This window comes from Papio anubis, chromosome 13 (genome assembly GCF_008728515.1).
Source record: "Papio anubis isolate 15944 chromosome 13, Panubis1.0, whole genome shotgun sequence".
In the NCBI taxonomy this organism is placed as follows: domain Eukaryota; kingdom Metazoa; phylum Chordata; class Mammalia; order Primates; family Cercopithecidae; genus Papio; species Papio anubis.
In genome coordinates, this window is record NC_044988.1 from 28716228 (window position 1) to 28743698 (window position 27471).

At 41.2% G+C, this 27471-nt stretch overlaps 2 long non-coding RNA genes across 3 annotated transcripts; one reads left to right on the forward strand and one right to left on the reverse strand.

The window, feature by feature from the left end:
* Positions 1–2928: 2928 nt before the first annotated feature.
* Positions 2929–9337, reverse strand: LOC103878392. The gene is made up of 2 exons (XR_002517626.2): positions 8838–9337; positions 2929–3777 (listed from the first exon to the last, which is right to left on the reverse strand). It is a non-coding gene; the product is annotated as an uncharacterized LOC103878392 (long non-coding RNA).
* Positions 9338–9370: 33 nt separating this feature from the next.
* On the forward strand, positions 9371–23315 carry LOC108582428. Of its 2 annotated transcripts, XR_002517624.2 has the most exons (4): positions 9371–9502; positions 11626–12212; positions 13782–19701; positions 23083–23315. It is a non-coding gene; the product is annotated as an uncharacterized LOC108582428 (long non-coding RNA). The 2 variants fall into 2 exon arrangements; XR_002517625.2 differs by lacking the exon at positions 23083–23315 and having other exon boundaries at positions 19407–21344.
* The last annotated feature ends 4156 nt before the right edge of the window (positions 23316–27471 follow it).

The following is a 27471-nucleotide window of genomic DNA, read 5'->3' on the forward strand; positions in this document are numbered from 1 at the left end:
TGACTAAAAAGACAAAAATTAGCTGGGTGTAGTGATGGGTGCCTGTAATCCCAGCTACTTGGGAGGCTGAGGCAGGAGAATCGCTTGAACCCAGGAGGCGGAGGTTGCTGTGAGCTGAGATCATGCCACTGCACTCCCACCTGGGCCACAGAGCAAGATTCCATCTCAAAGAAAGAAAAGAAAAGAAAAAAAGAAAAGAAAAGAAAAGAAAAAGAAATGTAACAAGGTGCATTTGAATTAAAATCAGGCCAATGTGGCTGTACTGAAGAGCATACAGGTGACAATGGGGCAAGAAGCAGCTTGGGAGGTAGAGCAGAGACAAGACTATGTAGGGCCTTGCAAATCTTGTGTGTATCAATTAGAAACTGACTGCAACTCCTAGTGCCAGAAATCCAACTAGTGAATGTATTATGTAAAGATTTTGTTCTCTTGCACAGAAGAAGCCCAGAAGTAGAAAGTCAAGTCTTGTAGCATGGTTCTCCCAAGTCACTGGAACCCACGCCTCTTTCATCTTTCTGCCTTACCATTTCTGGTTCTAGCCTCCACCTTCAAGGTCTCAAGGTGGAGACTGGAGTGCCAGTGATCACAACCATATTTCAAACATGAAGAACCCAAAGGGCAAGGGTAAAAGGATTTTCCTGGGTACTCCGTTTAACAACTTCTGCTTATATCGCATAGGTTATTCCTCTCTGTAAAGGAGGTTAGGAATTATCTTTTTTTAAATTTGTGTCTGAGATATATTGCTGTCCCAATAACGAAAGATTTTTGTGAGATAGAAGGAGAAAACAGATACTGTGGAAAGGCTGTCTTTGCAACACAGTGTTAAAGATTTTGGTCATTTTCCTGTGATCCATAGGAAGTTATTGGCAAGTCTTAAGGAAGGACATGGTGGGACTGGCTGCAATGTGGAGAAAGGAATTGGGGCTGGGAAAGCAGAGTGAATGGAGAGAAAACCCAGGAGAATAAAGAGATGATGGCAGCATAGATTGATGCTACGGTGACTATCCCATGGTGATGACTATGGAAATACTGGAGTCAAGATTGTTTTGAGAGACATTTAGGAAATGAAAGAGTTAGGCCCTAGTGATGAATTAAGTATGGTAAGTGAGGGAGAAGAGGGCATCAAGAATGATATATGCTGGCTGGATAATGGTATCATTAATTGAGACAGAGAACAAAGGAAGAGGAGCAGGTTTGCTGAGGAAGATCATGAACTTGGTCTTAGGCAAACTGAAGAGGAATGCCTTCCAAATGGAGATGTGGTAAATAAATAATTGGACATCTGGGTGTGGAACACAGAGATCTGGTCTGGGCTGGAGATGTAAGCTGGTATCACATAACTGAAATCATGATTGATAATGATAGTCAGGAGAGAGTGCAGTATACAAAGTGAGAAGAGGGTCTAGGACTGAGACTTGGGGAACTTCAGTATTTAATGGAAGGCAGAGGAGAAAGAGGCAGAAATGGAGACAAAACAGGAGCAGTTAGAGACTTGGAAGGAAAACCAAGATGTAGTGTCAGAGGCAATAAAGTCCAAGCAAGAGGGATTGTGCCCAGCATCAGCAAGAGGGTCAATGAGATAAAGACTGAAAAAGTTTTTTGGATTTAGCAACATGGAGACCACTAGAGATCTTCATGAGGGCGACTTGGAATATTTGGGCTAGAAACCAGTTTGTAATGTGCTCAAGAGTGACGCAGGTTTGAAAAAAATGGCAGCAGTAAGTATGTAATTTGTTAAAAGACTGGCTTTGAAGGAAAAGAGACAAATAGAGTAGAGATAGGAGGGATATTATTTCGTAATATGGAAAGGCCTAGAGTGACCTAGGGCTTAATTACTTATGCGAAGGACCTAGCTGAGAGGAGAGAAGGGGTAACTGATACATGGAAAGTTTCTGGAAAGGTGGGAGGATATGGGAACCAAAGCACAGGCCATGGGGTAACCGTAATGAGGTCTAAGAGAAGGTATAGTGAGAAGTGCAGGATAGATAAGGATTTGAAGCCAGAAAGTAGGATATTGCAGTTCAGGGTAACAATTTTTCATCTTACACTTTCCAAAATACTAATGTATTATCTTGGGGAAAATGAAGTCATACAAGTGTTATAATTTTTAGGAAATGTGCAGATCACGTTAAGGTTGTCACAAATGTTAAGCACTTCCCTTTCATTTTCTCTCTCTTGGGTATCTAATTCAATGAGACCTCAATAAAATAATGTAGTAGGAGTTAGGATTTACTAAGCCTTCATGAGAGCATGTAATCCTTCCAACATCCCTGTGAGGCAGATGCTATTATAGTCTCAACAGTAGAGATGAGGAAATTGAGGTTTAGAGGGGTTAAGTAGCTGGTTTGAGGTCACTTGCTATTCTGTGGTAACAGGATTCACAGGATTCAGAGCTTTATCTGAGGCATAAGTTCTGGTGATCTATTGCACAGTGTAGTCACTAGAACAATAATGGATTGTATATTTCAAAATTGCTAAAAGACTAGATTTTAAATGTTCTCATTGCAAAGAAATGAGTATATAAGGTAATGGATATGGTTAATTAGCCTGATTTGATCATTCCACAATATATGCATGTATTGAAACATCACATTGTACCCTGTAAATATATACAATTATTATTTGTCCATTAAAAGTAAAATTAAAACATTTTTAGAAAGCTTTATCTGCCTGCTGCAGGATTCTTTGCTGCCATGCTGGGCTACATGCCTCATAAGAAAAGACGCTGATAGGCAAATCCACTCAGACATAAACCAGTCTGCAAGGGAGGCAGGACTTCCCTGGGGTAAGATTAGAACCTGTATTTGTGACTTGGAGGTTATCACAGCAACATCCCTTGGTGAAAGGTTATCTCTTCTTAAAGTATCACAGAGTAAATGAAACTTATTATAAAATAGGGGAGAAAAGCAAGAGAAATGAAACAAGAAATACCATATCAAAATGGAACAAGTTTAAGGTTAATCTACACAGAGAGACAATTTTCCATAGAACTTTAAAGTACTCAGGCAAATATGTAGCAGGTGGGATTTCCAAGTTGCTGCTCTGGGATTTCCAGCTTTTACTTTGCAGCCTGAGGGCAAGTTTCTTTGGTGACTGTGTACTTCAACTTCACCATGGAGTACTTCACTTTGTTCTGCGCTATGATATTTTTCAAAGAGTTGCTTATTTCAGGGAAATGCCATATACAACCAAGAGACGTCCGGAACTACTTCACATCAGATCTGGGCAGTTTCCTTGAGACAAAATGGCTGCCCACGGGGTTTTCACAGGGGCGGGTCTGTGGTCATTTTTAAGTGACGTCAGTGAAATTTGACCCGTGGCTAGAGGTTACCAGGATGTGCGCTTGAGTTTACTTCCCCTTCTTTAAGCTCCAGCGACTCCACCTAGCAAAACAAGCGATGGAATGACTGACATCTGTTTGCAGAGGGCCCTCCCGGGAACTTCAGGAGCATTCTATTTCTAGGAAGAAAGCAAGACCCTAGGGTCGGGATTTTCCATTACTGCTTCTGGAAATCTAAGAAATGCTTTTTAGTCTCTCTTCTTCTCTTCTTCTATTCCACCGAAAAGAAAAACTTTCCCCCAAACCTATAAACCCTGAAAGTAAAGAGATAACACAAACACACATTTTTGTTGACGTTCCTTCTTTCACTTCAGCTTCTTTGTTGGAAGCAATTTGTGGTCTTTGAAGATTGAATCAGGAAAGTTAAAGGACTGTAATTATTCAAAGTGTACTTTTCTTCCGGGGATGCTTGGGGGTTGACTCTGGGGTTCTACAACCTGGAAATTTAAGGCAATAAAGAGCAAATGACAGTGACTGCCTCACGAAAAGTTTGCTTTCTCAATGCTCTGACAGGGGCTATAGAATAAAAAAAATCCTTGCATGTCATTTATTCCTAATCTTATGAAGTAGATTTATTTGTCCTATTTATGTTTCTTTAGATTATTGGGGAACAGCTTGAATCCAGGGAGGGTGATATTTCTGGCTTCTTGCCTTATAATGAACTTTTTAGCAACTCCCAGTTTGTTGATTTCACTAACCTTTCCCAAGGCCTTACAATCTCTTTCTAAGATATTGAACTTTAACTGACAACAAGTATATTTGAAGATAGGGCTGGTAGAAGAAAATTATAACTATATATAAACAGTAATTATAACTGTATAAACTATACAGTTTATAGAAAATTATAACTATATAAGCAGTAATTATAACTACATATGCATATTAACAATGGCCTACATATATTTTCCAGCCACCGGGCTAAGCTCCTTATAGGAATTGTCTTATATAAAAAATTTACAATAATCCTATAAAGTTGGCACTATTATCATCTCCTTATTTTCTGCTGAGGAAATTCAGATTTAGAATGATTGAACAGCCACTGCAAAATTGTAACTGAGATAGTGTAAGAGGTTTGATCTAACCAACTCCATCTTGCTTCTAACCTCTCAGCTGTCCTTGTTCATCCTGGGCATAAGCCGAACTAACTTTGGGAGAAACTTAGTTTATAGTTTAAAACAAAGATGATAACAGCTCTTTCCCAAAACAAACCTCCTTCTTGCCTGGGGACTAGTCTGCCATTGTAGGACTAAGAAATTAGCCACAAGATTAAAAATTATGATTCAGAAGTCATGCAGCTGGAGTACAAAATTCTGACCCTCCCTAAACTGCTCCTATGATTAGTGCTTGAGATATTTTTCAGACCCTGCACTTAATGGATCAGCTGGCACCACCCAATCGATAAACTGGATCATATGATCTTATGGCTCCCACCCAGGAACTGCCTCAGCACAAGAAGACAGCTTTGACTCCCTATGATTTCATCTCTGACCAATCAGCACTCCTGGCTCACAGGCTTCCCCCCCACCCACCAAATTGTCCTTAAAAACTCTGATCCCAGAATGCCCAGGGAGACTGATTTGAGTAATAATAAAACTCCTGTCTCCCGCACAGCCAGCTCTGCGTGAATTACTCTTTCTGTACTGCAATTCCCCTGTCTTGATAAATTGGCTTTGTCTAGGCAGCAGCAAGGTGAAACCATTGGGCGGTTACATGTAAACCAAAAAAATTGTCTCAATAATAGGAATTCCAATCCAGACCCTATTCTTGACAGTTATGCTATCTTGCCCCTAGGAAATGTCACTCATTAGGCATGAATTGCCAAGCAGAGAAGGAAGATGGCAAAGTTTACAGGAAGAAAAAGTGTCAAGGCTCCTTTCACCAAACAAGGAGATCCTGGAACTCAAAGCTGGAGAGAACTTTGTATCACATCTTTCACATCCCACTCCAGGCTTTCAAACATAAAATGGGAATTAGCCAATTTAAGGCTTCTAGAATCCACAAGACTCTATCGCTTCAGTTGTCCCCTTCATTCATGAAATCATGCCCAAGCACTCAGCTCTCAGGGATATCCACTCCTGTGATTTTCCTCAGCACTCCCAAGGAATAAAGCTCATAAAGAAATACCTTATAGTGTTACATAGCACATTTTAGGTTTTTGTTTTGTTTTGTTTTAAGATGGAGTCTTGCTCTGTCACCCAGGCTGCAGTGCAGTGGCGCAATCTTGGCTCACTTCAACCTCCGCCTCCCGGGTTCAAGCAATTCTCCTGCCTCAGCCTCCTGAGTATGTGGAATTACAGGCTTGCACCCCACAACTGACAATTTTTTTTTTTTTTTGTATTTTTATTAGAGACAGGGTTTCACCCTGTTGACCAGGCTGGTCTCGAACTCGTGATCTCAAGTGATCCACCTGCTGTGGCCTCCCAAAGTGCTGGAATTACAGGCATGAGCCACCGCACCTGGCCATAGCATGTTTGTATAGTTACTGCATTTCATCTCCACTAAACTTTGTGAAGTAGGCTAGGGAATACATTAACTTTTATTTTTATTATTTCTTTTCTGTAGACATGGAAATTAATCCCCAGAGAGGTAAGTTAACTTGTCAAAGGCACTGGACAAGTTTGGGGTAGTGCTGGGACCAGTACTCAGGACCTTCAGCCATAAGACCTGATTTGTTCTATGACACCATGTCCATCCCGTCAGAATCAAGAGATGTTTGTCCAGAGCCTGGGAGGTATAGGCCTTTGAGCAAAGCTCTCTGGATAGGAAAACAGATGTGGTCTCCACCCTGGGAAGGATTACTGTTTTCTTTGGGAGATGGCCCTTATTCTAATCCAATTACTAACCACACAAATAGTTCATTGGTTTTTTGGAACTATCTTGCAAGCACAGTCAAGTTTATACTTCTTTTCTGTGCCCCTGGGGATTTTATACATTGCCCCACACCCAGCAGGTGCTTTGGGAGTTGGTTCAATGAAGCTTACATTAGAGACTAACAGTGGCAGCTTGGTAGAAAGAGTGGAGACGTTGGAACCTGGTCAATCTGCGTTCACGTCCTGCCTCTGCACTTTCTGGTTGTGTGACCTAGGCAGGCACCCGATCTCTCAGTGCCTCAGGTACCTCAACTATAAAAGGAAGATCTTAGTACCTATCACACAGAGTGATGCAAGAACTCTGACATAATGCAGGTATGGCCTTGAGTATACTACCTGGCACAGAGTAAGGAGGCAGGAAATGTTCTCTGTTAAGTTACTATTATTAGGATGTATACCTTATCATCTTTCTAATAGTTTCAGTTTGTCATTGTTGAGCCTGCAAAGCTTCCTGTATGTATTTCAGCACATGCTTCTGTTGAATCTAATTGCAGGTGGTTCTCTTTTCTTTTCATTCAGGCGAGGAGGATAATCACATTCAAAGCTATAGTTCAACCAAGTGCAACTTAGCACTGTAACTTCCTTAGCTACAGTGGTGCCTATTAATAGGATCAACCTGGGACCTTCTTGGCAGGTGTCAACTCCACCCACAACCAAGTTCACCAAAAACACAAGTTAAATTTGGAACAGGAGGCTTTGAACAAGATGCCCCTGGTTGCTATGTGTGGTACCCTTACCCTAAATGCAGTGGCTGGGGAAGCTGCATTTTAGTGTTATGGATACTTCCAACAGGACCAGCAAATGCTAGAAACTGCTAGAATCCTATTCAAAGGATTCCTGGAGCTCCTTTAATAGAGCACATTAGTGTGGACCAAAGTCATTTCCCAAAGAGTGGGACCCCCAGCCCCCTGTGCCAAAGTTGGACCCAAGGGCTCATAGAGTCCGTCTGCTATCCCATGAGATGCCTCTGAGCCCAGATGATTTCAGCTCAGTAATGTCTGATCTGCCTGCTTGTTTTCCCTTTTGCTTTCCCTAAAGCAGCCTCAGAAAAAAGAAAATTTTGCCTGTGTTGAAATGGGGCCTTTGTTGAAAAAAAAAAACCACAGCTTCACTGCAGGTCAGCATACTCAACCCTACACTCTCCTCATAATGGAATATAAAGCAACGAAACTCTTTCAGGTTCGTGACTTGGAACTCTACCAATTTGTCTCCAATTTACTCATTCCTTTGATTCAGGTAGGAGAGAGCAATGATGGCCTTGACTTTCAGAGTCTCCTCCCACCTGGGACTTCCCAGGCCCTGAAGCACACTCCTTTCCATTGCTTCAACTTAGTTCCTCTCCCCTGCCCTATTGCATAGAAATTAGCATGAGCAGAAGTGTCTATCTCTACTGTGGACTATGTACTTAGCATAAAATACCTTTAAAATAACTTGACAGCAGCTCAGCTGTCTCTAGAAATATACCCAGTTGAGCCTTTTAATTATAAGATGTTTGTTGTTCCCTGTGGCATTTGAACAATTGCTTTTCTAATTTCTGAACCTACCTTAGCTATATTTGAACTCTTAGGATATGCTAGGCTCTGCACTATCTGACTTAAACCTGACAAAGACCCCATGAAGTAGGTACCGCTGTTATATCCATTTTACTGTTAAGAAAAAAACAAGGGAAATTAACCCATAATGCTAACTTTTCTGCCTCAGTGCCTCCCAGGTATAAAAGGCTATGGGCTTTGTTCTCTCTCTTTCCCTCTCTTTTTGTTGTTGTTGTTGTTGAGACGGCCTTTCACTCTGTCGCCCAGGCTGGAGTGCAATGGCATGATCTCGGCTCACTGCGACCTCTGCCTCCCAGGTTCAAGCAATTCTCTTGCCTCACCCTCCCGAGTAGCTGGGATTACAGGTATGCACCACCACGCCTGGCTAATTTTGTGTTTTTAGTACAGATGGGGTTTCACCATGTTGATCAGGCTGGTTTTGAACTCCTGACCTCAGATGATCCGCCTGCCTCAGCCTCCCAAAATGCTGGGATTACAGGCGTGAGCCACCATGCCTGGCCGGGCTTTGTTCTCTTTACAGATGAAAGTACCTTGAGGGTGGGGACCAAGCCTTAAAAATCTGTGCCAAGTTTTCAGTTGTATTACAACTGTATTCAGTTGTAATACAGACGTATTACCAGACGGGAGTTTCACAAATGCTAGAATCAGTCCACTTCTCAACAATAATTTATACAAAGTGCATATCTATTTAGAACTTTCTAGGTTTGAAACTTAGTATCAATCCCTGTGGAGTACACAAAGGAAGTACATCATCTATTCGGGGGGGTTTTAGTCCCTATGAAACAGGAAAACCAATTAAATGTTTAAACTAAAAATAAATGTTTCAGCCTTCAGAGAAAGGGGAGACCAGAACCCTGGGGAGGTGGTGGGATTTCAGGTGGATTGAAGAACCAGGCCAATGTCAAGAAGCGGAGGATGGGGAGAATGAGGAGTAAGGTGGGGGAAGGAAAATGAGGAGTTGGCCTGTAACAATAGAATATGCACATTATAATTTCTTTCAACATCAAGGATGAGAATTCTAGGAGCCTTATAGGGACTTCTCCTGATTAGAAAAACAAATACTTCTTAGCTCACCAAACAGATTTTCCTCCAGGGCCTGGTATAGGAGGCAAAGAACCCCTATAGGGCAAGTTCCAGATACACAAGGAACTGGTCTTCGCCTCCTTCCGGCTCTGGTGTTCTCCTTGACCACCCTTTTCTATTTCCAGTTATTTTTCTCTGAATTTAGTTTTTGCAGATGGAACATACAGAAGCTTTATGAGCAGAATTAAACAACCAGGGTTGGCAGCCTTGCTCTCAACCCTCTAGCTGTGTGTGGGCTTTGAGGAGAATGATGGCAAACCTTGGTTCAACATGTCTTGTGTGCTAGGTGATGTGTTAGATGATGTGCCAGGCATTGTGTGTGTGTTAACTCATTGCATCTTCACAAGTAAGGTGAGTCATGACCTATTACCACTGCCCTTTTGTGACAAAACAGAGGCTTAGTAGAGACAGGGTTTCGCCCTGTTTGCCAGGCTGGTCTCGATCTCTTGACCTTGTGATCCACCTGTGTCAGCCTCCCAAAGTGCTGGGATTACAGACGTGAGCTACCATGCCCAGCCTGTGATTTTTATTTTTTTTTTTAATGACACACAATTATTTTTTAGCTTCTCTCTTTCTCTTTCTCTTTTTCTATTTGTCTTTTGTGTTGCTTATCAGATCTCATAGAAGGTGAAACCAGGATAGTACTCCACTCAGAGGTGAGTGTATAGGTAATAAATATGTGGAACAAGACTCTATTGTCCTCAGGTAAAGGTGGGTGACCCTGGGTGCCCTTAGATAAGCCAGTAAATACTGTTCTACCAAATACTCACATACTGGGCAGGTGTTTGAGCAGGTGTGGCAGCCTTGGGGCAGACGCTGAATGTGGTACACAAGAGGTTAGTGGATATAGTTACACCTTCATAAAACGAATGCTGGACTATCTCCCCTGCTGCGTCTTAGCTACAGGGGCGAAAAAAAGATTTTAATTAGTTTCAGCTTCCAAAAGAGTCTCAGGTCAGACTTCCGAATCTGCCTCCTATAGGGAAAACACTTTCAAATTCTACCACTTGGCAACAAATCCCTCCCAAACAAAACCCCAAAACAAAAAATTACATTTCTAACTAAATAAGTAACCGTGCTTCTTAGATAGACAGCTTCATTTTGCATTCAGCAGCTTGGATTGACACAATCTCGGGCAAAAGTGGAAGAGGCAAGAGGTGAAGCTGAGCTGTTTGGAAGTACAGCTCAGAATGATGGCAGAGAGATTGGAAGGGGTGAGGAAAAATCAAAGCTGATTCCTATTTTTTTCCCCCCTGGGCAACTTGTTAGATTATTTAGGTCAATGATGCTTTCAGGAATTAACATTTTGCATTGTAATGTCACTTTCACTTTTTCAAAGAGCTTTCATCTCTCCACCCCTGTTGACATAAATGATCACACTGAGTTGTATCTAGGTTAGTTTTAGAAGAGACTGAGTTCAGGGATTTCTGAGATAAAGAGAGGATTTTTATTTTATTTCTTTGCCTCAGGTAGCATTCAATATATAAATATTTCTCTTCATTAAGTCCCAATCAAGTTTAACTAAACTTTCAAGACAGATGGGGAGATGTTATTTTAATCATAAAAGGTACCCACACAAACTTCTCTAAAGCAGTGAAGTTTTCTTGGTATTCATTTATTTATTCAACTATCTTTGAACTCTGACAATGTCCAAATACTGTACTGAGCTCCATGCACAGTGCTGCAGTGAGCAGCCTCTGGAGCTGTGTGTTAAACATGCAGATATGGTTCTGAATCATGATAGATAGAAGGAGCGGGAATAATGGTGGGTGGAGAAAAGCCCCTTTGTTTTGGGTGGTCAATCAAAGCTTCTATGAGGAAAGAACATCTATGCCAAGACTTGACAGATACCGGGGACCCCGTTGGGTAAAGAATGAGGCAAAGAGAAGACAGGAGAGCAGGAACGCATTTCTGGAATAGTGAACAGCATTTGCAGAATTCTGGAGGTGTAAAAAGTTTGGCAAGTTTGAGAAACAAGCAGTGGGGCTGGAGCGTAGGGAATCAGGAGGAGAGGGTGAAGATGAGGTGGAAGTGGGGCTACACTGACACGACCTACTGATAGATAATCACTTGACAGAGGATGAAGGAAGTCACGGCTATCTCATTAGGGACCCACTGCTTATATAAGAACTATCAGAAATGTAATGATCATTTTCTCTCTGAACTTATAAACTCAGTCAGCAGAGAATTGATTTGATTTTCATATAGTCATTTTACCACACTGTTGAATAAAATGTGGCAAACATTTCTGTACAAGTTAAGAACTTGTTGGGTGGCTTGCTAGCAAAATTTTTCACCCTCAACTCTAGGGAATAATATCTGGACCACAGGTTCCAAACTGGTGTTCCACAAGCTGACTTTGGTCCACAAGCATAGCTTCTTTGGCCTGGACAGCATTTTTACAACATCTAAATAAGTTGCAGACTGGGCGCAGTGGCTCGCGCCTGTAATCCCAGCACTTTGGTAGGCCAAGGTGGGCAGATCACTTGAGGCCAGGAGTTCAAGACCAGCCTGGCCAACATGATGAAACGCCCATCTCTACTAAAAACATACAAAAATTAGCTGGGTGTGGTGGCACATGCCTGTCATCCCAGCTACTCAGGAGGCTGAGACAGGAGAATCATTTGAACCCTGGAGGCAGAGGTTGCAGTGAGCTGAGATCATGCCACTGTACTCCAACCTGGGTGACACAGTGAGATCTGTCTCAATAAATAAATAAGTAAATAAGTTGCAGCAGCAGAAACTGCTATGTGTTCAGCAAACTTATTTCCTTCTACAGTTGATGCACAGCTGCACTACGTTTCCCAGCGTCCCCAGCAAGTAGGAGGGACCATATGACGAGTTCTGTCAATGGATATGAACGGAAGTACTAGCCACTATTTCCAGGCCTTGACAGTAAAAATCCTCCTCCCAGCCCTCCACGTTCTCTCTCTGTCCCCATCTGCAACTGAATGCAGAGAAGGAAGGTGTCATAGAAGATGCAGAGCCACATGATGAAAGGAGCCGGGCTCCCTGGATGATGGAACAGTCTCCACAGTGACCCTCTTTGGATTGTGATATGAGTGAGTTTGAAACGTCGTTGTGTTCGCCACTGGGATTTGAGTTTGTTTGCTACAACAGTGTCTTTGTTTGGGTTCCTCCCAGGATCAGGTTCTGAGATATGGATTGATGTCCAAGTAGTTTATTGGGAGGTGATCCCAGGAAACATCAGTACACAGGCAAGTGGGAAAGTGAGAAGGAAAAGGGATGGATTCCAATGAATGGCACATTATCTACCAGATTGTACTGTGGCAGCTGGAGCTCAGTCACACAAGGAAACTCTGGGAGGCAATACAGAACATATCTCAGAGCTATCCTAACTGAGAGGTAAGATTAGCATATTTATGTACTTTCCTTTCATTTTTTGCGAGCTGCTTACAAGGGCATTAGCGTTTTGGCAGTCCCAGATGCTTGCATGCGGGTCAAATGTGTGCACAGTGTCTTCAGGCAGAGTTGAAGGCAATCACAGTAGGCAGCCTCACCTGCAGAGGGGAGTGCTGAGTGGATATGAGTGGAGCACCAATAGCATCTGCTAAGAATGTTTAGCACACACTGTGGCCAAGACTTAAAATTAGGTGACTTAACATAAAATTGGAGTTTCTAACTTCCTCCAAAAAATAAGAAGATAGTCAACATTGAGCCTACATTTCTGTATGGCGATAACTGGCTGGAGCTGACTAGATGGGGTAGGGTCTCTAATCTCCATAGTCCCCATAACCCACCACCAATCCTCTCTGTTACCCAGGCTGGAGTGCAAAGCCACAATCTTGGCTCACTGCAACCTCTGGCTCCTAGGTTCAAGTGATCCTCCCACCTCAGCCTCCTGAGTAGCTGGGATTATAGGCACCATCACACTCAGCTAATATTTGTATTTTTAGCAGAGATGGGGCTTCATCATGTTGGCCAGGCTGGTCTTGAACTCCTGATCTCAAGTGATCTGACCACCTTGGCCTTCCAAAGTGTTGGGTTTACAGGCGTGAGCCACCGCGCCGGGCCTACTGGCCCACCTTATGATTCTTTCTGTAGGCATTTGAATCTGTAACCCCAGGCCTTTTACTAGAACAAATCTTGTGTTTCGTTCATTTCCTCCCTTCTTTCTCAACCAGGTTGCATTTTCTTCCCTTTGTACCCCACTTCAAAAGCTCCTCGGACTGTACTTTCTTGATGAGGACTTCCCTGACCACTTCACCATACTTCTATGGCCATCTACAGCTGTGACGTCCAATATGGTAGCCACTGTCCGCATTTGGCTATTTTAATTTAAATTTCAGTTAATTAAAGTTAACTAAGCTAACAAAGATAATTAAAATTTAAAAATGAGTTCCTCCACCATACTAGCTACATTTCATGTGCTCCATGGCCATAGGTGGGTAATATATTGGATATGTCACATATTGGACAGCACAGATATAATACATTTGCATAATGACAGAAAGTTCTGTTGGACAGTGCTGACCTGTATCATAATCCTTTTAGTTTTACTTGTAGGTGCTTTTTTGTTTTCTGTAAGTATTTACCTCTTAAGGTGAAATCGTCTTTAAAAAATGAGAGCCAGTGTGTTCTATTTGTCTTGTATTCCTGCTCACAGTCAAGTACCTAAGCGACTGCTTGTAGTAATATTGCTGATGTATCTCAAGTTGCTGAATGAAATGTGGTTACCAGAGTTCCCTGTAGTCCCATTCAGAGAGACATTGCTCGCTCTTCTGTCCTCTTCAGGCTTATTTGGAAGTCTGAAGACGCTGCCTAGGGGGAAAAGAGACAGGGATTTCAACATTATACTCTTTTAGGATTGGAAGGAAACTCATTAAGGCCACTTATCATTGCCTACTTTAAAAAAAAAGTAACCTATACTTTGGTGATTTAATTTTTTATGTCTTTATTGTATTTAAAATTCAGTAGGAATTGGGACATGAAGACATCAAGGTAAAACATCCTGATTTGGGAGTTTGACAAACAAGGGTGGCATCCCAGTTCTGTCATTTATTAGCTACAAGACTTCACACCATTTACTTGCCTTCTCTAAGGAGAAAAATAAAAATATCTACCTAATGGAGTTTTGATGAGGATTAAATGAGATGAATGCCATAGGAATTATTGTTATCAACAAAAAATCAAATCCAAAGGAAAAGCAAGCAAGATAAGAATAGACCTCCAGTTGCGTGCCTGTTGGAAGGGACCAAAGCTGATAATGCATTCAGAAAATTCCTTCCAATAGAAACGTGTGCACAGTTGCAGGGGATCCATTTTACAAACACTAATTTCCTTGGAAAATAGTAATGTATTTTCATTAGCATGAAGACTAGAGACTAGAGTTATGGGGCAGGCCTTGCACTTTCCCCTTGCCCTACTCTGCCAAACAAATGATATCTCAAATTAAATCTGCCTTTTGGTGGAAAAAAAAAAAAGGATAATGGAAATAGGATGACCAGGAATAAAAGGACTGGAGAGTTCCAATCACTCAGTTTTGGGTCAGAAGAGAAAATCATTATGCGGAATGTCTATCTCTTTTTCTGTCTTCGCTGTCCATATGTTTTATATGTTTGTAAATGATAGAACATTCTGAATGCAATTATTGCTTTCTTTGTCCAAAGAGGTAGACGGTGCCTGGGAAGGTTAATGTTCTCAAGCACCTCTGAGGCATGACTGTGTCCTTTTCTTGGTCATCAAGCTGTGAAAAGTCACAGTGCTGTCCAATAATCTCATGGAGAAACAAGCTAAAGGCACTTCCTTCTGGACAGAACAGATCATGCTAGGCCTACCTACAAATGGCATTTTGGCTGGTGGCCATAATGTCATGATGAAACTTGGTTTGGGCAGAGGCTCAGAAGTGGCATTTGGGAGATTTTCCTTTTTTAACTGTGTACAATTGATTGTTTGGGAAAGATGCTCAAAATCAGTTGCAAAGTGAAATAAAGTAGATTACAAAAGAGGATGTGTGATATGATCACATTCTGTTAAAAGAATGAGAGACTAGTTGGAAAGTGTCTAATAGAGTTCTTTGTAGCTATAGAAATTCACACAAAAAGGAATTTATCGGAAAGATGTGGAAGTTCATAGAAGTATGAGTTAGGTATTGCTGCATAACCTACCACTTCAAACTTAGAGGCTTAGAACATTTGTTTAGCTTGTGATATAAAAGTAGTCTTCTTCATGTATCTGAAGTCAGCTGTGTGTGCACAAGGTGGTTCTACTTCTGAGAGTTGGCCGAGACCCCTGTGCTCTCCTCCAAGTGGTTTGTCATCCTCCAGCAGCTGACACCAGTTTTGTTCTGGTGGCTCCAAGAGAGACTGGAAGCACACAAGCCCTCTAGAATTTGAGGCTCCGAGCTGACACACCTTCACTGTTCCTGCATTCTCCTGGCTAAAGCAAATCCCAACGCATCCCAGATTCAAGGGGTGGGGAACTAGACTTCATTCTTGATGGGCCTCTGTCTCTTGCACAGGGCATGATATGGAGGCCGCTAGTTGAGGCCATGAATACAATCAATTTACCATATTAGAATTGAAGGAAACGGTGAAGAATTAGTTCTCAGGAGGCCCAGGACCCAGAGCTGCTCCAGGTATCTGGGAGATCTGTGACAATGAGTGACCTCATTAGTGTTCCCCTCTCGGGAGGAAGAAACTCCAGCATTTTCAGTCTTCAAGGGTCACTTAGCTACAGACTGAAATCACAGCTTGGTCACCTGCCTACTGCTTTGCCAGCAGAGGACCTGACACCTAGGTTGGTAGTCCCACTAGAAATGATATTCCACTGATTGAGTGGCTATCCCCAGAGCAAAATGTGGGTGTGGCTCCGAATGAATGCTGGGTCTTTCATACCAAAGTACTTTCTCTATACACTAAAATGTTAACAATAGTAATATCTGTATGTTGGATTCATGGAAGAGGTTTTGTTTGTTTGTTTGTATGTAATCCTGAATTTCTCTAATGAATGTGTATTATTTATGTACGTTTTTAAAAAGTTATAGGAAAAACAGTTGTAGAAACCCATAATCGTGTAGCAGGACAGGTGTAGTGGAAAGGTATTTGTACTTCTGGTCTTTTTGCCTCAGTTTCCTTCCTCCATCCCCTTTTTCCCTCCTCCTCCTTCTCCTCTGCCTCCTCCTTTTTCTCCTTCACCATCTCCTTCTGCTGCTACTGCTACTACTACTGCTAGACTTACGTACACACATGTACACACACACAGACACGCACCCCTTCCATCACATTCCAGAAAGGAAACTGCTTTGAGTCTGTCTTCTCATTTGTAAAATGATAGGAAGAGAGGAGATTGTCTCCAAAATCATTTCCATTTATAAGTAATGGTTACATACATAATTCTGATTTTCAGATAATTTATTCCTATATCCTATTTGACACTTTCTCTTTGATTGCCCTAATATGCTATATTTTATCTCTAAAAGCAACTCATCTATGTTCTAAAAGCACATAGAGGGAAGGGTTTTCTTCAGCTCGCTCCTCATTGGTCCCCATCACCAGATGCCATGATAGTTGGCTGGAAGACCATAGAGATCTAACAGCTGTTAGTGCTTGAGGCTCAGAGAAATCAGTCTCTGAAGAAAATATACCTCCTCAACCTCCACGACACCCCAACACTAATGAAAGAGAGAGCTCTCTCTCCATATACACTTTTGGAAGCCACTGATGAGGGCTTTTGCCTTGTGGGTTGTGATTAGGGTTGCCAAATAAAAATACAGGATGTTCAGTGAAATTTGAATTTCAGATAAGCAACAATAGTTTGTTAGTATGAGTATATCCCATAAATTGCAGATATTGCCAATTTGAATGGGGGCATACTTACACTAAAAACTACCTCGTTTTTATCTGAAATTCAAATTTCATTTGCAAAATCTGCCAACCCTAGTTGGAATAGATTCCTGCTATTCTTTATTTCCCCTTTACCACCCCAGACTCAGGAACAGAGAAAATATATGACCTCAGCCAGACTTTGGCCAAAGAAAGTCCTAAAACTTCTAAATATTTTGAAGCATCTGAAAGAAATCATGAGGGAATATTTCTCATTTCCTTGTGGTCATGACAGTCTGAAACAAGAATTAATGTCTGGTTCTAAATTCAGAAATAAAGCAGTTCTTTTTTTTTCTTGTTTGTATTTTTTTCCCTCACAAAGGTATCACATATATATATTTTTTAAATTTAAAGCAAGTATTATAATCAACCAGATGTAGCACAAGGGAGGCCAAGTGAGATGGCTGCAGTTTCTTGGACACTCTAATATTGAGAGTGAGTTGCCTTGGTTTAAGGATATAAATAGTTCCACCTGGAGATCAATACCCACCCTAAAGAAAAAAACACATAGACATTAGGTTTCATGTCCCAGTTGCATGTGAACTCCACTGGAGTTCATTACTATGTGTCTCCTCATTTCTGAGTGTTGTAATGAAGTGATTGCTGGACTGGGAGGCCAAAGGTCAGATCTCAGAGTGTGGGATAACATGAAGACAAAGCCAGCGCAGTCTTGGCAGTCTTCCTCTAGGTTCACCCACCATATCTTCATGCTTTTATCTTTCTAACTTCAGCTTGTCCTTGGACACCTCAACACTTTGAACAAGAATAAACTGGGTGAAAAATGTTGCTGTAAGCACTCTAGGATAAAGTGGGCAGGATATTTACATAGAAAGACTTCAATTTCTTTAATTAATAATTATTGGTAATAAGTTTACATTGTTCTAAAATCTTCATAACATTCCCGGAGACAGGATTTTATAGATACATAAAATTGAGTCTTAAAGACCTTCATTAACTTACTTGAGGTCATACTACCAGTTTAAACATAGGCCAGTTTAACGCCAAAATCTATTTTCTTCCCCTCTACCATACCATATTGCTCTTTATTTCTGAGAGTTGCAAGCAGGTGTTTTGTAGGTCAAATCCCGTCCATGAACTAATCTGACATTAGGCAATATTGTTTCACCAGTATCACTTTTTTTAACCCTTGAATTTGAATGTCTTTAGGCTGGACATACACTTCCCACTTTGTCAACAGTCATCACCACTCTCCACAGTGTTACACTTTCCGCTAATCACATATTTATGTTACCTCTCTGGCTGCCACAGGCATTCGAGCTTGCAATTCCAGGTTTGGTGTCCGAAAAGTGTTTTTACCAATACCATTTGATACTCAAAATGACTGTATAGGAGAAATTGTAGATTTTATAAAGATTGATGAAGAAATGTGCTCAGTAGTGCAAGATGTTTTTCCAGAGGAGTCCCCCACCAATAATGAGCAGAACCAGTGCCCTTTTCAATGCCTCAAGATCAACATCCTACACTGAACATTCTTAGCGACCCATAGTCTGGGTGAAGGTCATTACACTCTCAGGGATTTGAATTAGAACACAGGAAAAGCTAAAGACAGTGGGAGAAGAACTTGGAATTAGAAAAGACCCAGTTCAAGGATAATTTGTATTTTACTGATACGTTCAGCGTAGTATGAACTCTGGTTCTGCCAAACGTCCAGTTTGCCTCATTCACAAACGTTGCTGATCCATTGCAGGAGACAATTATAGAGAAATGTACTTCAATTGTGTGCCCTAAATAAACTCCATGGGGCCCCATGTACATGAAGGAATGGCAATAACTAGGAGTGGTAGTTGTTTCCCTTTCAGTCATTGTACTTTTGAATAGGATTCATTGTACCAACCGTTTAACATATTTATATGTTCCTGGTACTAATGAGGTTGGTCTATTTTAGCCTTTATTGACAAGGAAGAAATGGCAGGCAGGCAGGTGTCCAAAGCACTAATCTATGAAAGGACAATTTCCTCTGTGTTTGCAACAGGTGGAATGCTTCAGCCGATAGAACTCTATTCTTTATTATGTTTCCTAAACGGAGCACAGTTTAATCCTCAAATTTGCCAAGCAAGTCCATTCGCACACCTCTTGTTTACATTATTTCCTCTGACCATTCCAGTCAGAAACCATGAAATCAGTCACCTCATTTGTTTTTTGTTTGTTAGACACTTAAGTAGCATATCTTACGTGCCAGAGACACTTTTAAAGGAACAGCTCATTTAAACCTTGTGTTAGCTGTATGAAGTAGGGACCACTATTATCCCCATTTTACAGATAACGAAACTGTGGCACAGAGTGGTTAAGAAACCTTCCCAAGTCACACAGCAAGTATGTGGAAGAGCTGATCCTCTTGACTGCTTTGCTATGTGTTCTTATCTTGGTCATGTGCTGCCATAACATCCTTATCCTGGCTATCCCATTGTTAATTCTTCTGATTACCGGGGAACATATTTTCCTACTATTCCCTTTACACATTTTCCTTCCCGTTCTTGTCCTGAGTTGACATTGATAAATCAGCCAGGTTTTATAAGTGTTGGGAAAGCTCGTCATGGTGTTCTGATTATAACTGCATGCATGCCCTGCAGACCAGCTTTCATCCATCACTGATGCATGAAATAGAGCACCTTTAATACAGCACCTGAGACCCCAAAAAGTTAGGCCAAGTTGGTGCAAGAACACAAAGAACCATGGACTTGCTAATTTTCAACAGATGACCAACTGCCACCTGAACTTCTGAATGGATTTTTCTCTGCGCCCACTTGATATGCTCTACTTCAGTGGGAGGAGGGCAGTGACAAGAAGTCAAGAAGACTTGAATTCCTGCCAACTGAGAGACGGCTGAAGGAAATGGGAACATTTATCTTGCAGAAGAGAAATATGGAGGCCTCAGGGACTGGCATCAGACGGCTGACTCGCTGCTATGTGCAAGAAGGAGTGGGCTTATCTTAAGTTGTCCAGAGTGCAGTAGAAAATGGAAACTCTGGGCAATCAGATTTCAGCTCAATGTAAGTGATTTCTCTTTTTTGTTGTTTTGTAAATTTTTGAGAAAATGGTTTTAAGTGATAAAAATAGCAACATACTGTTTCTTTCTTTAAAAAAAAAATCAAACAATAACAAAATGTCTAAGGTGGAGAGTAAAAGCCTCTTTTCCTTTACTCACTCCCAATCCCTAGGAATACCCTTGATATCTATCCTCCCATGTCCCTATCTATGCACATGCAAACGTGCTATCCATACATACACATATGCCTACTACGTGTCCATAGAATTTTCCTCTATTTTTGTTTGCTTTCAAATATATGGCCATAAAATGGGTATATCTCAGAATGCAATGAACAAGAAAGGCCCTTTAAGAGTAAATTTCTGTGATTTCCAAATGTTATTTTATAGAGATGCCCTGCTGAAGGATCTGAAATATATAACTTTAGTTATTGACTGTAAATATTCAAGGTGTTCCACAGTTTTAGTTAATCTGACTTTTTTTATTAAAAAAAGTTTACCAGATACCTACAAAATGGAAGTAGGCATTTTGTACTGATACTTATTTTTAAGAGAAAGGATATCCAAACAATTTAAGCTATTTAAAAATGGGTGAGCTGCTTAGACGTTGTAGCCACTGGCTATGTTCAAATAGAGGTTGGTTGACCAGTTGGTTACAACATTATAGAGGTGATTAATGCCACAGATGGGAAGGTGGGGAGAGTTGGACTGGGTGCTTTCCAAGATTCATTCAGTGCTCTGATTCCCCGACTTCCTGCGCTCTGCTCACCTGGGCAGTGAAAGATCACAGGTGGTGCCCTGTGAAGAGGAGCAGCCAAATGGCTCCTGCTCCCCATGGCAGGAACCGCAGGTGCACTCACAGTGGCTGGGTCCAGGGCCACTCACTGATGCATGGCTGGTGGACAGAAGCGCCTGCAGGCAGCAATTCTTGTTCCAGCTGCTCTCTGGACATTTGGGGCTTTCAACTTTGGTACCTGGATTTAAAAGAAAACAAATTCCTTTTTAAACAGTGCAGGTTTGAAATTGAAGCAAATACTGTACATTCTTATAAGCCTGGCAGTGCAGGAAATTACTCCTTCACCTGTTTCCTATTTTGACATTTCATTAAGATGGAATTTAGTGGCTAGAAAAAAATAATATTAAAATATTTGACCTTAAAAAAAAAAACAAAAACACTGGTTAGAGTCTTCAATGTTTAGAACTCCCTCTGCTTGTGCTTCTTCTCCTTTTGAAAAAAAATATATATATATAACTCCCAGAAAAGCTGTGAAAAGAATACATCAAACACTTGTATCCTCTCACCTACATTCACTAGTTATTGACATTATGCTATATTTGCTTTCTCTATATGTACATTTATTATTATTGTTGTTGTTAGGAACTATTTGAGATAAGTTGCAGATATCATGACCCTTCCCACCTGAACATATCAGCAAGTGTTTCCTAAGAACAAAGACAGAGTGCAATGATCAAATTTAGGAAATTTAACACAGATATGAATCTCTTACTGATTACAATCATATCCAAGTTTTGCCAGTCTTTCTGATATTGGGGTTTATAACATGTTTTCCCAACCCAGGACTTTGTATTTCTACTTAGTTGTCATGCTTCTTTTTTTTTTTTTCCTTTGAGATGGAGTCTCGCTCTGTTACCCAGGCTGGAGTGCAGTGGCACGATCTCGGCTTGCTGCAACCTCCGCCTCCCGGGTTCACCCCATTCTCCTGCCTCAGCCTCCCAAGTAGCTGGGACTACAGGCGCCCGCCACCACGCCCGGCTAATTTTTTGTATTTTTAGTAGAGACGGGGTTTCACCATGTTAGCCAGGATGGTCTCGATCTTCTGACCTCGTGATCCGCCCACATCGGTCTCCCAAAGTGCTGGGATTACAGGCGTGAGCCACCGCACCCAACCAGTTGTCATGCTTCTTTAGTCTCTTTTATTTGAGAATGAAAAGGCTCCCAATTTTTGTCTTTTAAGACATTGGCATTTTTGAAGAGTGCAGGCCTATTGTTCTCTAACATGTCTCTGGAATTTGTCTGGTGTGAGATTCAAATTATGCACACACTGTGTCCTTCTCAGTGCGTCATATTAGGGGGCACCTGATGTCAGTTTGCCCCATTGGTGGTGAAGGTAAATGTTGATCATGTGGTCAAAGTAGTATCGGTGTGAGTGTTCCACTTCTGGGGAATCTCTCCCTCTTTGTAATAAATAATCTATAGGGAGGTACTGGTGGTGTTACCCAGATTTCTTCACTCTAAAACATTTTTACTTTGTGGTAATCATCTTCAGGAGGATAATTTTAGACTGGGTAAATAGCTTGTTTACAAGCAAACTTGTTTTAGCATCCATCAATGGCCCTTGCCTGAATCAATTACAATATTGCTATAGTGGATCAATGCTTTTGAAAATGAGAATATTGTCATATCAAGGTTTCCTCGCTGCACTCCCCACCCCAACACATTATCTCCCCTAACACCAAAAGGGATTCCCCAGCCAAACCATCTGGGCCAATATATGCCAGCTATGACTAAAGATCCCTGAGAGCACCTCCTCCCCTCCATCCCCAAGTCTGAGATGTGCTTGGGGCATAAAGCAGCTATGGAGCAGCAAAGAGAGCCCTAGACTGAGAATCAGAGAGCTGACAACCTGCATCTCCACTTGGAGGTTCCATGGGTTGCTCTAAGTGAGCATGTCCTAAACTGAACTTCCTGGCTCCTACCAACCTGTGCCTCCACCAGAGTTCTAATTTCAGTGAATTCACTGCCATTTACTCAGATGCCCCAGCCAAAAATCTGAGCAGCATTCTCTTACTCCTTCCTCTTCCCCATTCTCCACATCTAATAAACAACTTAAATCCTGTGTGATGAGACTTTCCAAACATCTCCAAGAATTTGTCCCCCTTTCTCCATCTCTATCACCACCGCCTGGTCTAGGCTACCTTCACCTCTCACTCGGTCTTCTGCAGTAGCCTTCTGCCTCTCCTCCTGCCTCTAAGGTTTTCTGTGCTGCAATCCATTCTTCTCACTTCAGCCAGAGTGACCTTTCTGAAGTATAAATCTGATCATGTCTTCCCAAACCCAACCCCCATTAAACCCTTTGGTACCTCGCCATCGCTTTAAGGACCATTGGTTAAAGTGGTAAGTTTAAACTCTCTAACATGGTATACAAGGTCCCTACAACACAGAGTTGAAAGTCTTCACCGGAGAAATTTTCCATCATGGCACCTCTTTCTTGCCTCATTTCTGGCCAGACAGATCAAGATGGGCACAAGCTGACATATGTCTGGAATGTGTTTTTGAAAAAACACGTGCAACTTTGCATTGTAGGCATATGAGGTAATCATCTCTTAGGAAATCATGGAAACATTCTTGACTTGGTCATTTCCAGAACTCTAACTGGAGAAAGCTGCCCCCAAGCTGTGGATCCTCTTCTTAATTGAAAGCGAAGTACCTCAAACAGTTTGTTCTTCAGGACGGGTGAAGCCCTTGAAAAAGATAAGCAACCATGGGATGCATCATGATCTCACAACAGGCTTGAGTAAGAATGGCTACCACATTTATTACATCTTTTTTTTTTAAATTTTTTTGAGACAAAGTCTTGCTCTGTTGCCCAAGCTAGATTGTAATGGCACAATCTCAGCTCACTACAACCTCCACCTCTCGGGTTCAAGCGATTCTCCTGCCTCAGACTCCCGAGTAGCTGGGATTACAGGCGCCTGCCACCATGCCGAGCTAATTTTTGTATTTTTAGTAGAGACAGAGTTTCACCATGCTGGCCAGGCTGGTCTTGAACTCCTGACCTCATGTGATCCACCTGCTCCAGCCTCCCAAAGAGCTGGGATTACAGGCATGAGCCACTGCACCCAGGTCACATTTATTATATCTTGAGAGAAAAGATATTGCAAACACATTGGATATATTTGTCTATTCTTTTTTTTTTGAGACAGAGTTTCACTCTTTTGCCCAGGCTACTAGAGTGAAGAGGCTCGATTTGGGCTCACTGCAACCTCCGCCCGCCAGGTTTGAGTGATTCTCCTGCCTCAGCCTCCCAAGTAGCTGGGATTATAAGTGACTGCCACCATGCCTGGCCAATTTTTATATTTTTAGTAGAGTCCGGGTTTCACAATGTTGGCCAGGCTGGTCTCGAGCTTCTGACCTCAGGTGATCCACCCGCCTTGGCCTCCCGAAGTGCTGGGATTACAGGCGTGAGCCACTGCACCCGGCCTATTTGTTTACTTTTTCTGACTAGCATGTGCATCCCAAATCTCAGAGCAAGCACAGTCCTCTATTTTTATGCTGTATTTGTGGTTTCGGGACAAACATGCAGAGAAATATGAAGTCTTGGCTACTTTTTCTCTCCAAAAAGTCAGACTACATTTTACTTATTCTCTCCTTAGTCCAGAACTCTTCATCCATTGAAGGAACTTTTAAAAATCTATAAGGCAGGGAATTTATATTTCTTATAAATATTTAAAAATCCTCAAGAATATTGAGAGCCAGGCAGAATAATAAAGTATGATTAATAGCAACCTCTTACTGAGTATTTACTGTGTCCCAGGTACTATGTTAAGTGTTTTCTTTGTATTTAACTCATACAATAAGCTTTAAAGTTAATTATTTTGTTCCCATTTTGCAAATGAGAAAACTGAGGCCCAGAGCTCTTCAGCAACTTGATTAAGATCACAAATTAGGATTTTTAAAATTAATTTTTTTTGGTAGTGATGGAATCTCACTGTATTGCTTAGACTGCTCTTGAACTCCTAGGCTCAAGTAGTCCTCCTATCTTAGCCTCCCAAAGTGCTGGAATTACAGGCTTGAGTTACCGTGCCTGGCCCAAAAAATTAGGAATTAAAAGCAGGACTATCAGATGTCAAAGACCACGTTCCTACTCAGTGTGTTGTATGTCTTGGCAAGCTCTCATCTTTCTTTTAGAAGCCCATCTGCTTCATTTTAGGACTTTCTTTCTTTCTTTCCTTCCTTCCTTCCTTCCTTCCTTCCTTCCTTCCTTCCTTCCTTCTTTCCTTCTTTCCCTCCTTCCTTCTGCACATTTACATTTCTAGGTGTGACTTCAGAAGCCATCTACCACACTCTATTTTTGCTTTTTCTTTTTTCTTTTTCTTTTCTTTTTTTTTCTTTTTTTTTTTGACAGACTCTCTCTCTGTCTCCCAGGCACCATCTCTGCTCACTGCAACCTCCACCTCTCGTGTTCTAGCCATTCTTCTGCTTTAGCCTCCCGAGTAGCTGGGATTACAGGTGCCTGATATCACGACTGGCTAATTTTTGTATTTTTAGTAGAGATGGGGTTTCACCATGTTGGCCAGGCTGGTCTGGATCTCCTGACCTCAGGTGATCCACCCACTTTGGCCTCCCGAAGTGCTAGGATTACAGGCATGAGCCACTGTGCCCGGCCTACCCCACTCTAGATCTTAATTGTCCCACTGTTTTCTAGATTTTACCTTCTATTCCCAATCAAAAGTGGCCTATCCTGTGCCTCATTCTTTTAGGACTACTGTTTCATGCTATAATACCTTTAGTGTCTGGTAGTCAGGTATTCAATAAATACTTATTGAACATCACTGTATGAGACCAATGTGATTCCTATTCACATGGGGCTTAGCAAATACTTGTTGGATAAATGAATGAATCCTGGAATAATCGAATGAGCAAACAAATACTAATATACAATCAGTGACAATAGAGGAAGTTTTGAGAAGTCAAAACATGAGTTCTGGAATAAGAAAGTTGGATTTGGATTCTGGCACTACCATTTGGGTTGTACTTAGTACTATTCACCAAATATTTCTGGCTGTGGTCATTTCAGGCATTTGTTAGTACTATATCTTGCACTGCTTAGTGTTTTCAAATTTCCAAGAGGCATAGATCTTTGGGATTGGGGAACAAGTCAGGATTTTTAGTTCTCAGGAATCCTGAAATCATAAATTATTCTTTGTTTTTCATGAGCTTTTTTTTACATGTATTTGTATAATAATTAGCAGCCATTATAGTGAATACTAAGTCATCTTTCTGTGATAGAGTTATGCTATCAGAAGTTTTCTATTAGAAATGACATAATAATAAATGCATGGCTTATTATTACTGTGAATTGATTTATTGCAACAAGAATATATGTTTCAATAACATGTAAAAATAATCTTTATATAGACATCTGATACTAGAAAATATTAAAAGATGGAGACAATAACATAAGATAAATAGCAAGTAAAAATTATTACTAAAATGAAATATATTACCACAAATATTTCTATAAGTTATCATTATTAAAATGAAAATGTAGAACACACAAAGAATTATTTGTCTAGACAGTTTCCTGTCTTGCATGGACATTTGTTCAATTGTGAGGAGTGCATCCAAAAGCATCTTCAAGCTGAGCTTTAGAACACCTATTGCTTCATGTAAGTTATTTGCTTTTTAAATAATGAAAATAAAAATATTTGTTTTTCTTGTCTGCTAGCTCTAGTTTTGATTTTGCGATTGAAATTGATACTGCTTTTGCTAATTCAGGTTTTTGTTCAGTCTCTTATTTCCTGTCAGAGTCTTCCACAACATTCGTATCATCTGCTCCTTGCATTTCTTCAGTTAAAATATTTACAAAGAACTGTAGCCTGGAGGGAATATTCAAAAACTGAAAAACACTAGTCAACATTACTGGATTATATTCAAATAATATAACATTCAGATCCCTTGGCAAAGTTAACAGCACTAAATAGAACCATGCATTGAAACTGCCAATTTAAGGACATTTGTTTTCAAAACTGGTTTCTTAGAACATCACTCATAGGATTTGTATGAAGTACACTACACCTACAAACTTACCGATGTTTATTTTATTTGCAAGAATGAGTCATCCAGCAGCCAAAGTCATGAATACACACTTACAATATAACAATGCTACAAGCAAGACTGATTAGATGATTCTCACTTCTCTAGTCCATCCTCCTATCCTGGTTCCCGGAAATGTTGACCTTAACCTTTGATTTTGCACATTAGCGTTTTTTGGTCTTGGTTTTTTTTTTTTTTTTTTTTTTTTTTTTTTTTTTTGAGACGGAGTCTCGCTGTGTCGCCCAGGCTGGAGTGCAGTGGCGCGATCTCGGCTCACTGCAAGCTCCGCCTCCTGGGTTCACGCCATTCTCCCGCCTCAGCCTCCGAGTAGCTGGGACTACAGGCGCCCGCCACCTCGCCCGGCTATTTTTTTGTATTTTTAGTAGAGACGGGGTTTCACCATGTTAGCCAGGATGGTCTCGATCTCCTGACCTCGTGATCCACCCGCCTCGGCCTGGTCTTGCTTTTTAAATCAACTGTCTATGTTGATTCCTATTCTTTAATTTTTATGGAAGAATGATAATACTCATTTTCTGTTTTCCCAATTTGTCGACTAACTTTCACTGGGACTTGGGATTTGGAAAAACATATACATTTACAGAAAACTGCCAGAAAGGCATTCCCTCATGGAAATACTACCTCTCCCTTTAAAGTTACATGTGGCCATGTCACAGGGTTTAGGCAACTGAACATGGAAAGAAGTGGCCTGTGTTACTTTCAAGCAGAAACTTTGACGACCGTTAAGTGACTTGCCATGTTTCCTTTTCCCTGCAGCGTTGAGCATGGATGCACATGTCGTTAGAACCTCCAGAACTAGCGTTCCTGAGTGACTTTGATAAGCTGAGACTGCTAATAACTCATGTCAAACATATAATATGCATGAGCAAGTTTTGTGAGGTTTTGGGGTTGTCACTACAGCATAACCTACAGTGACAGG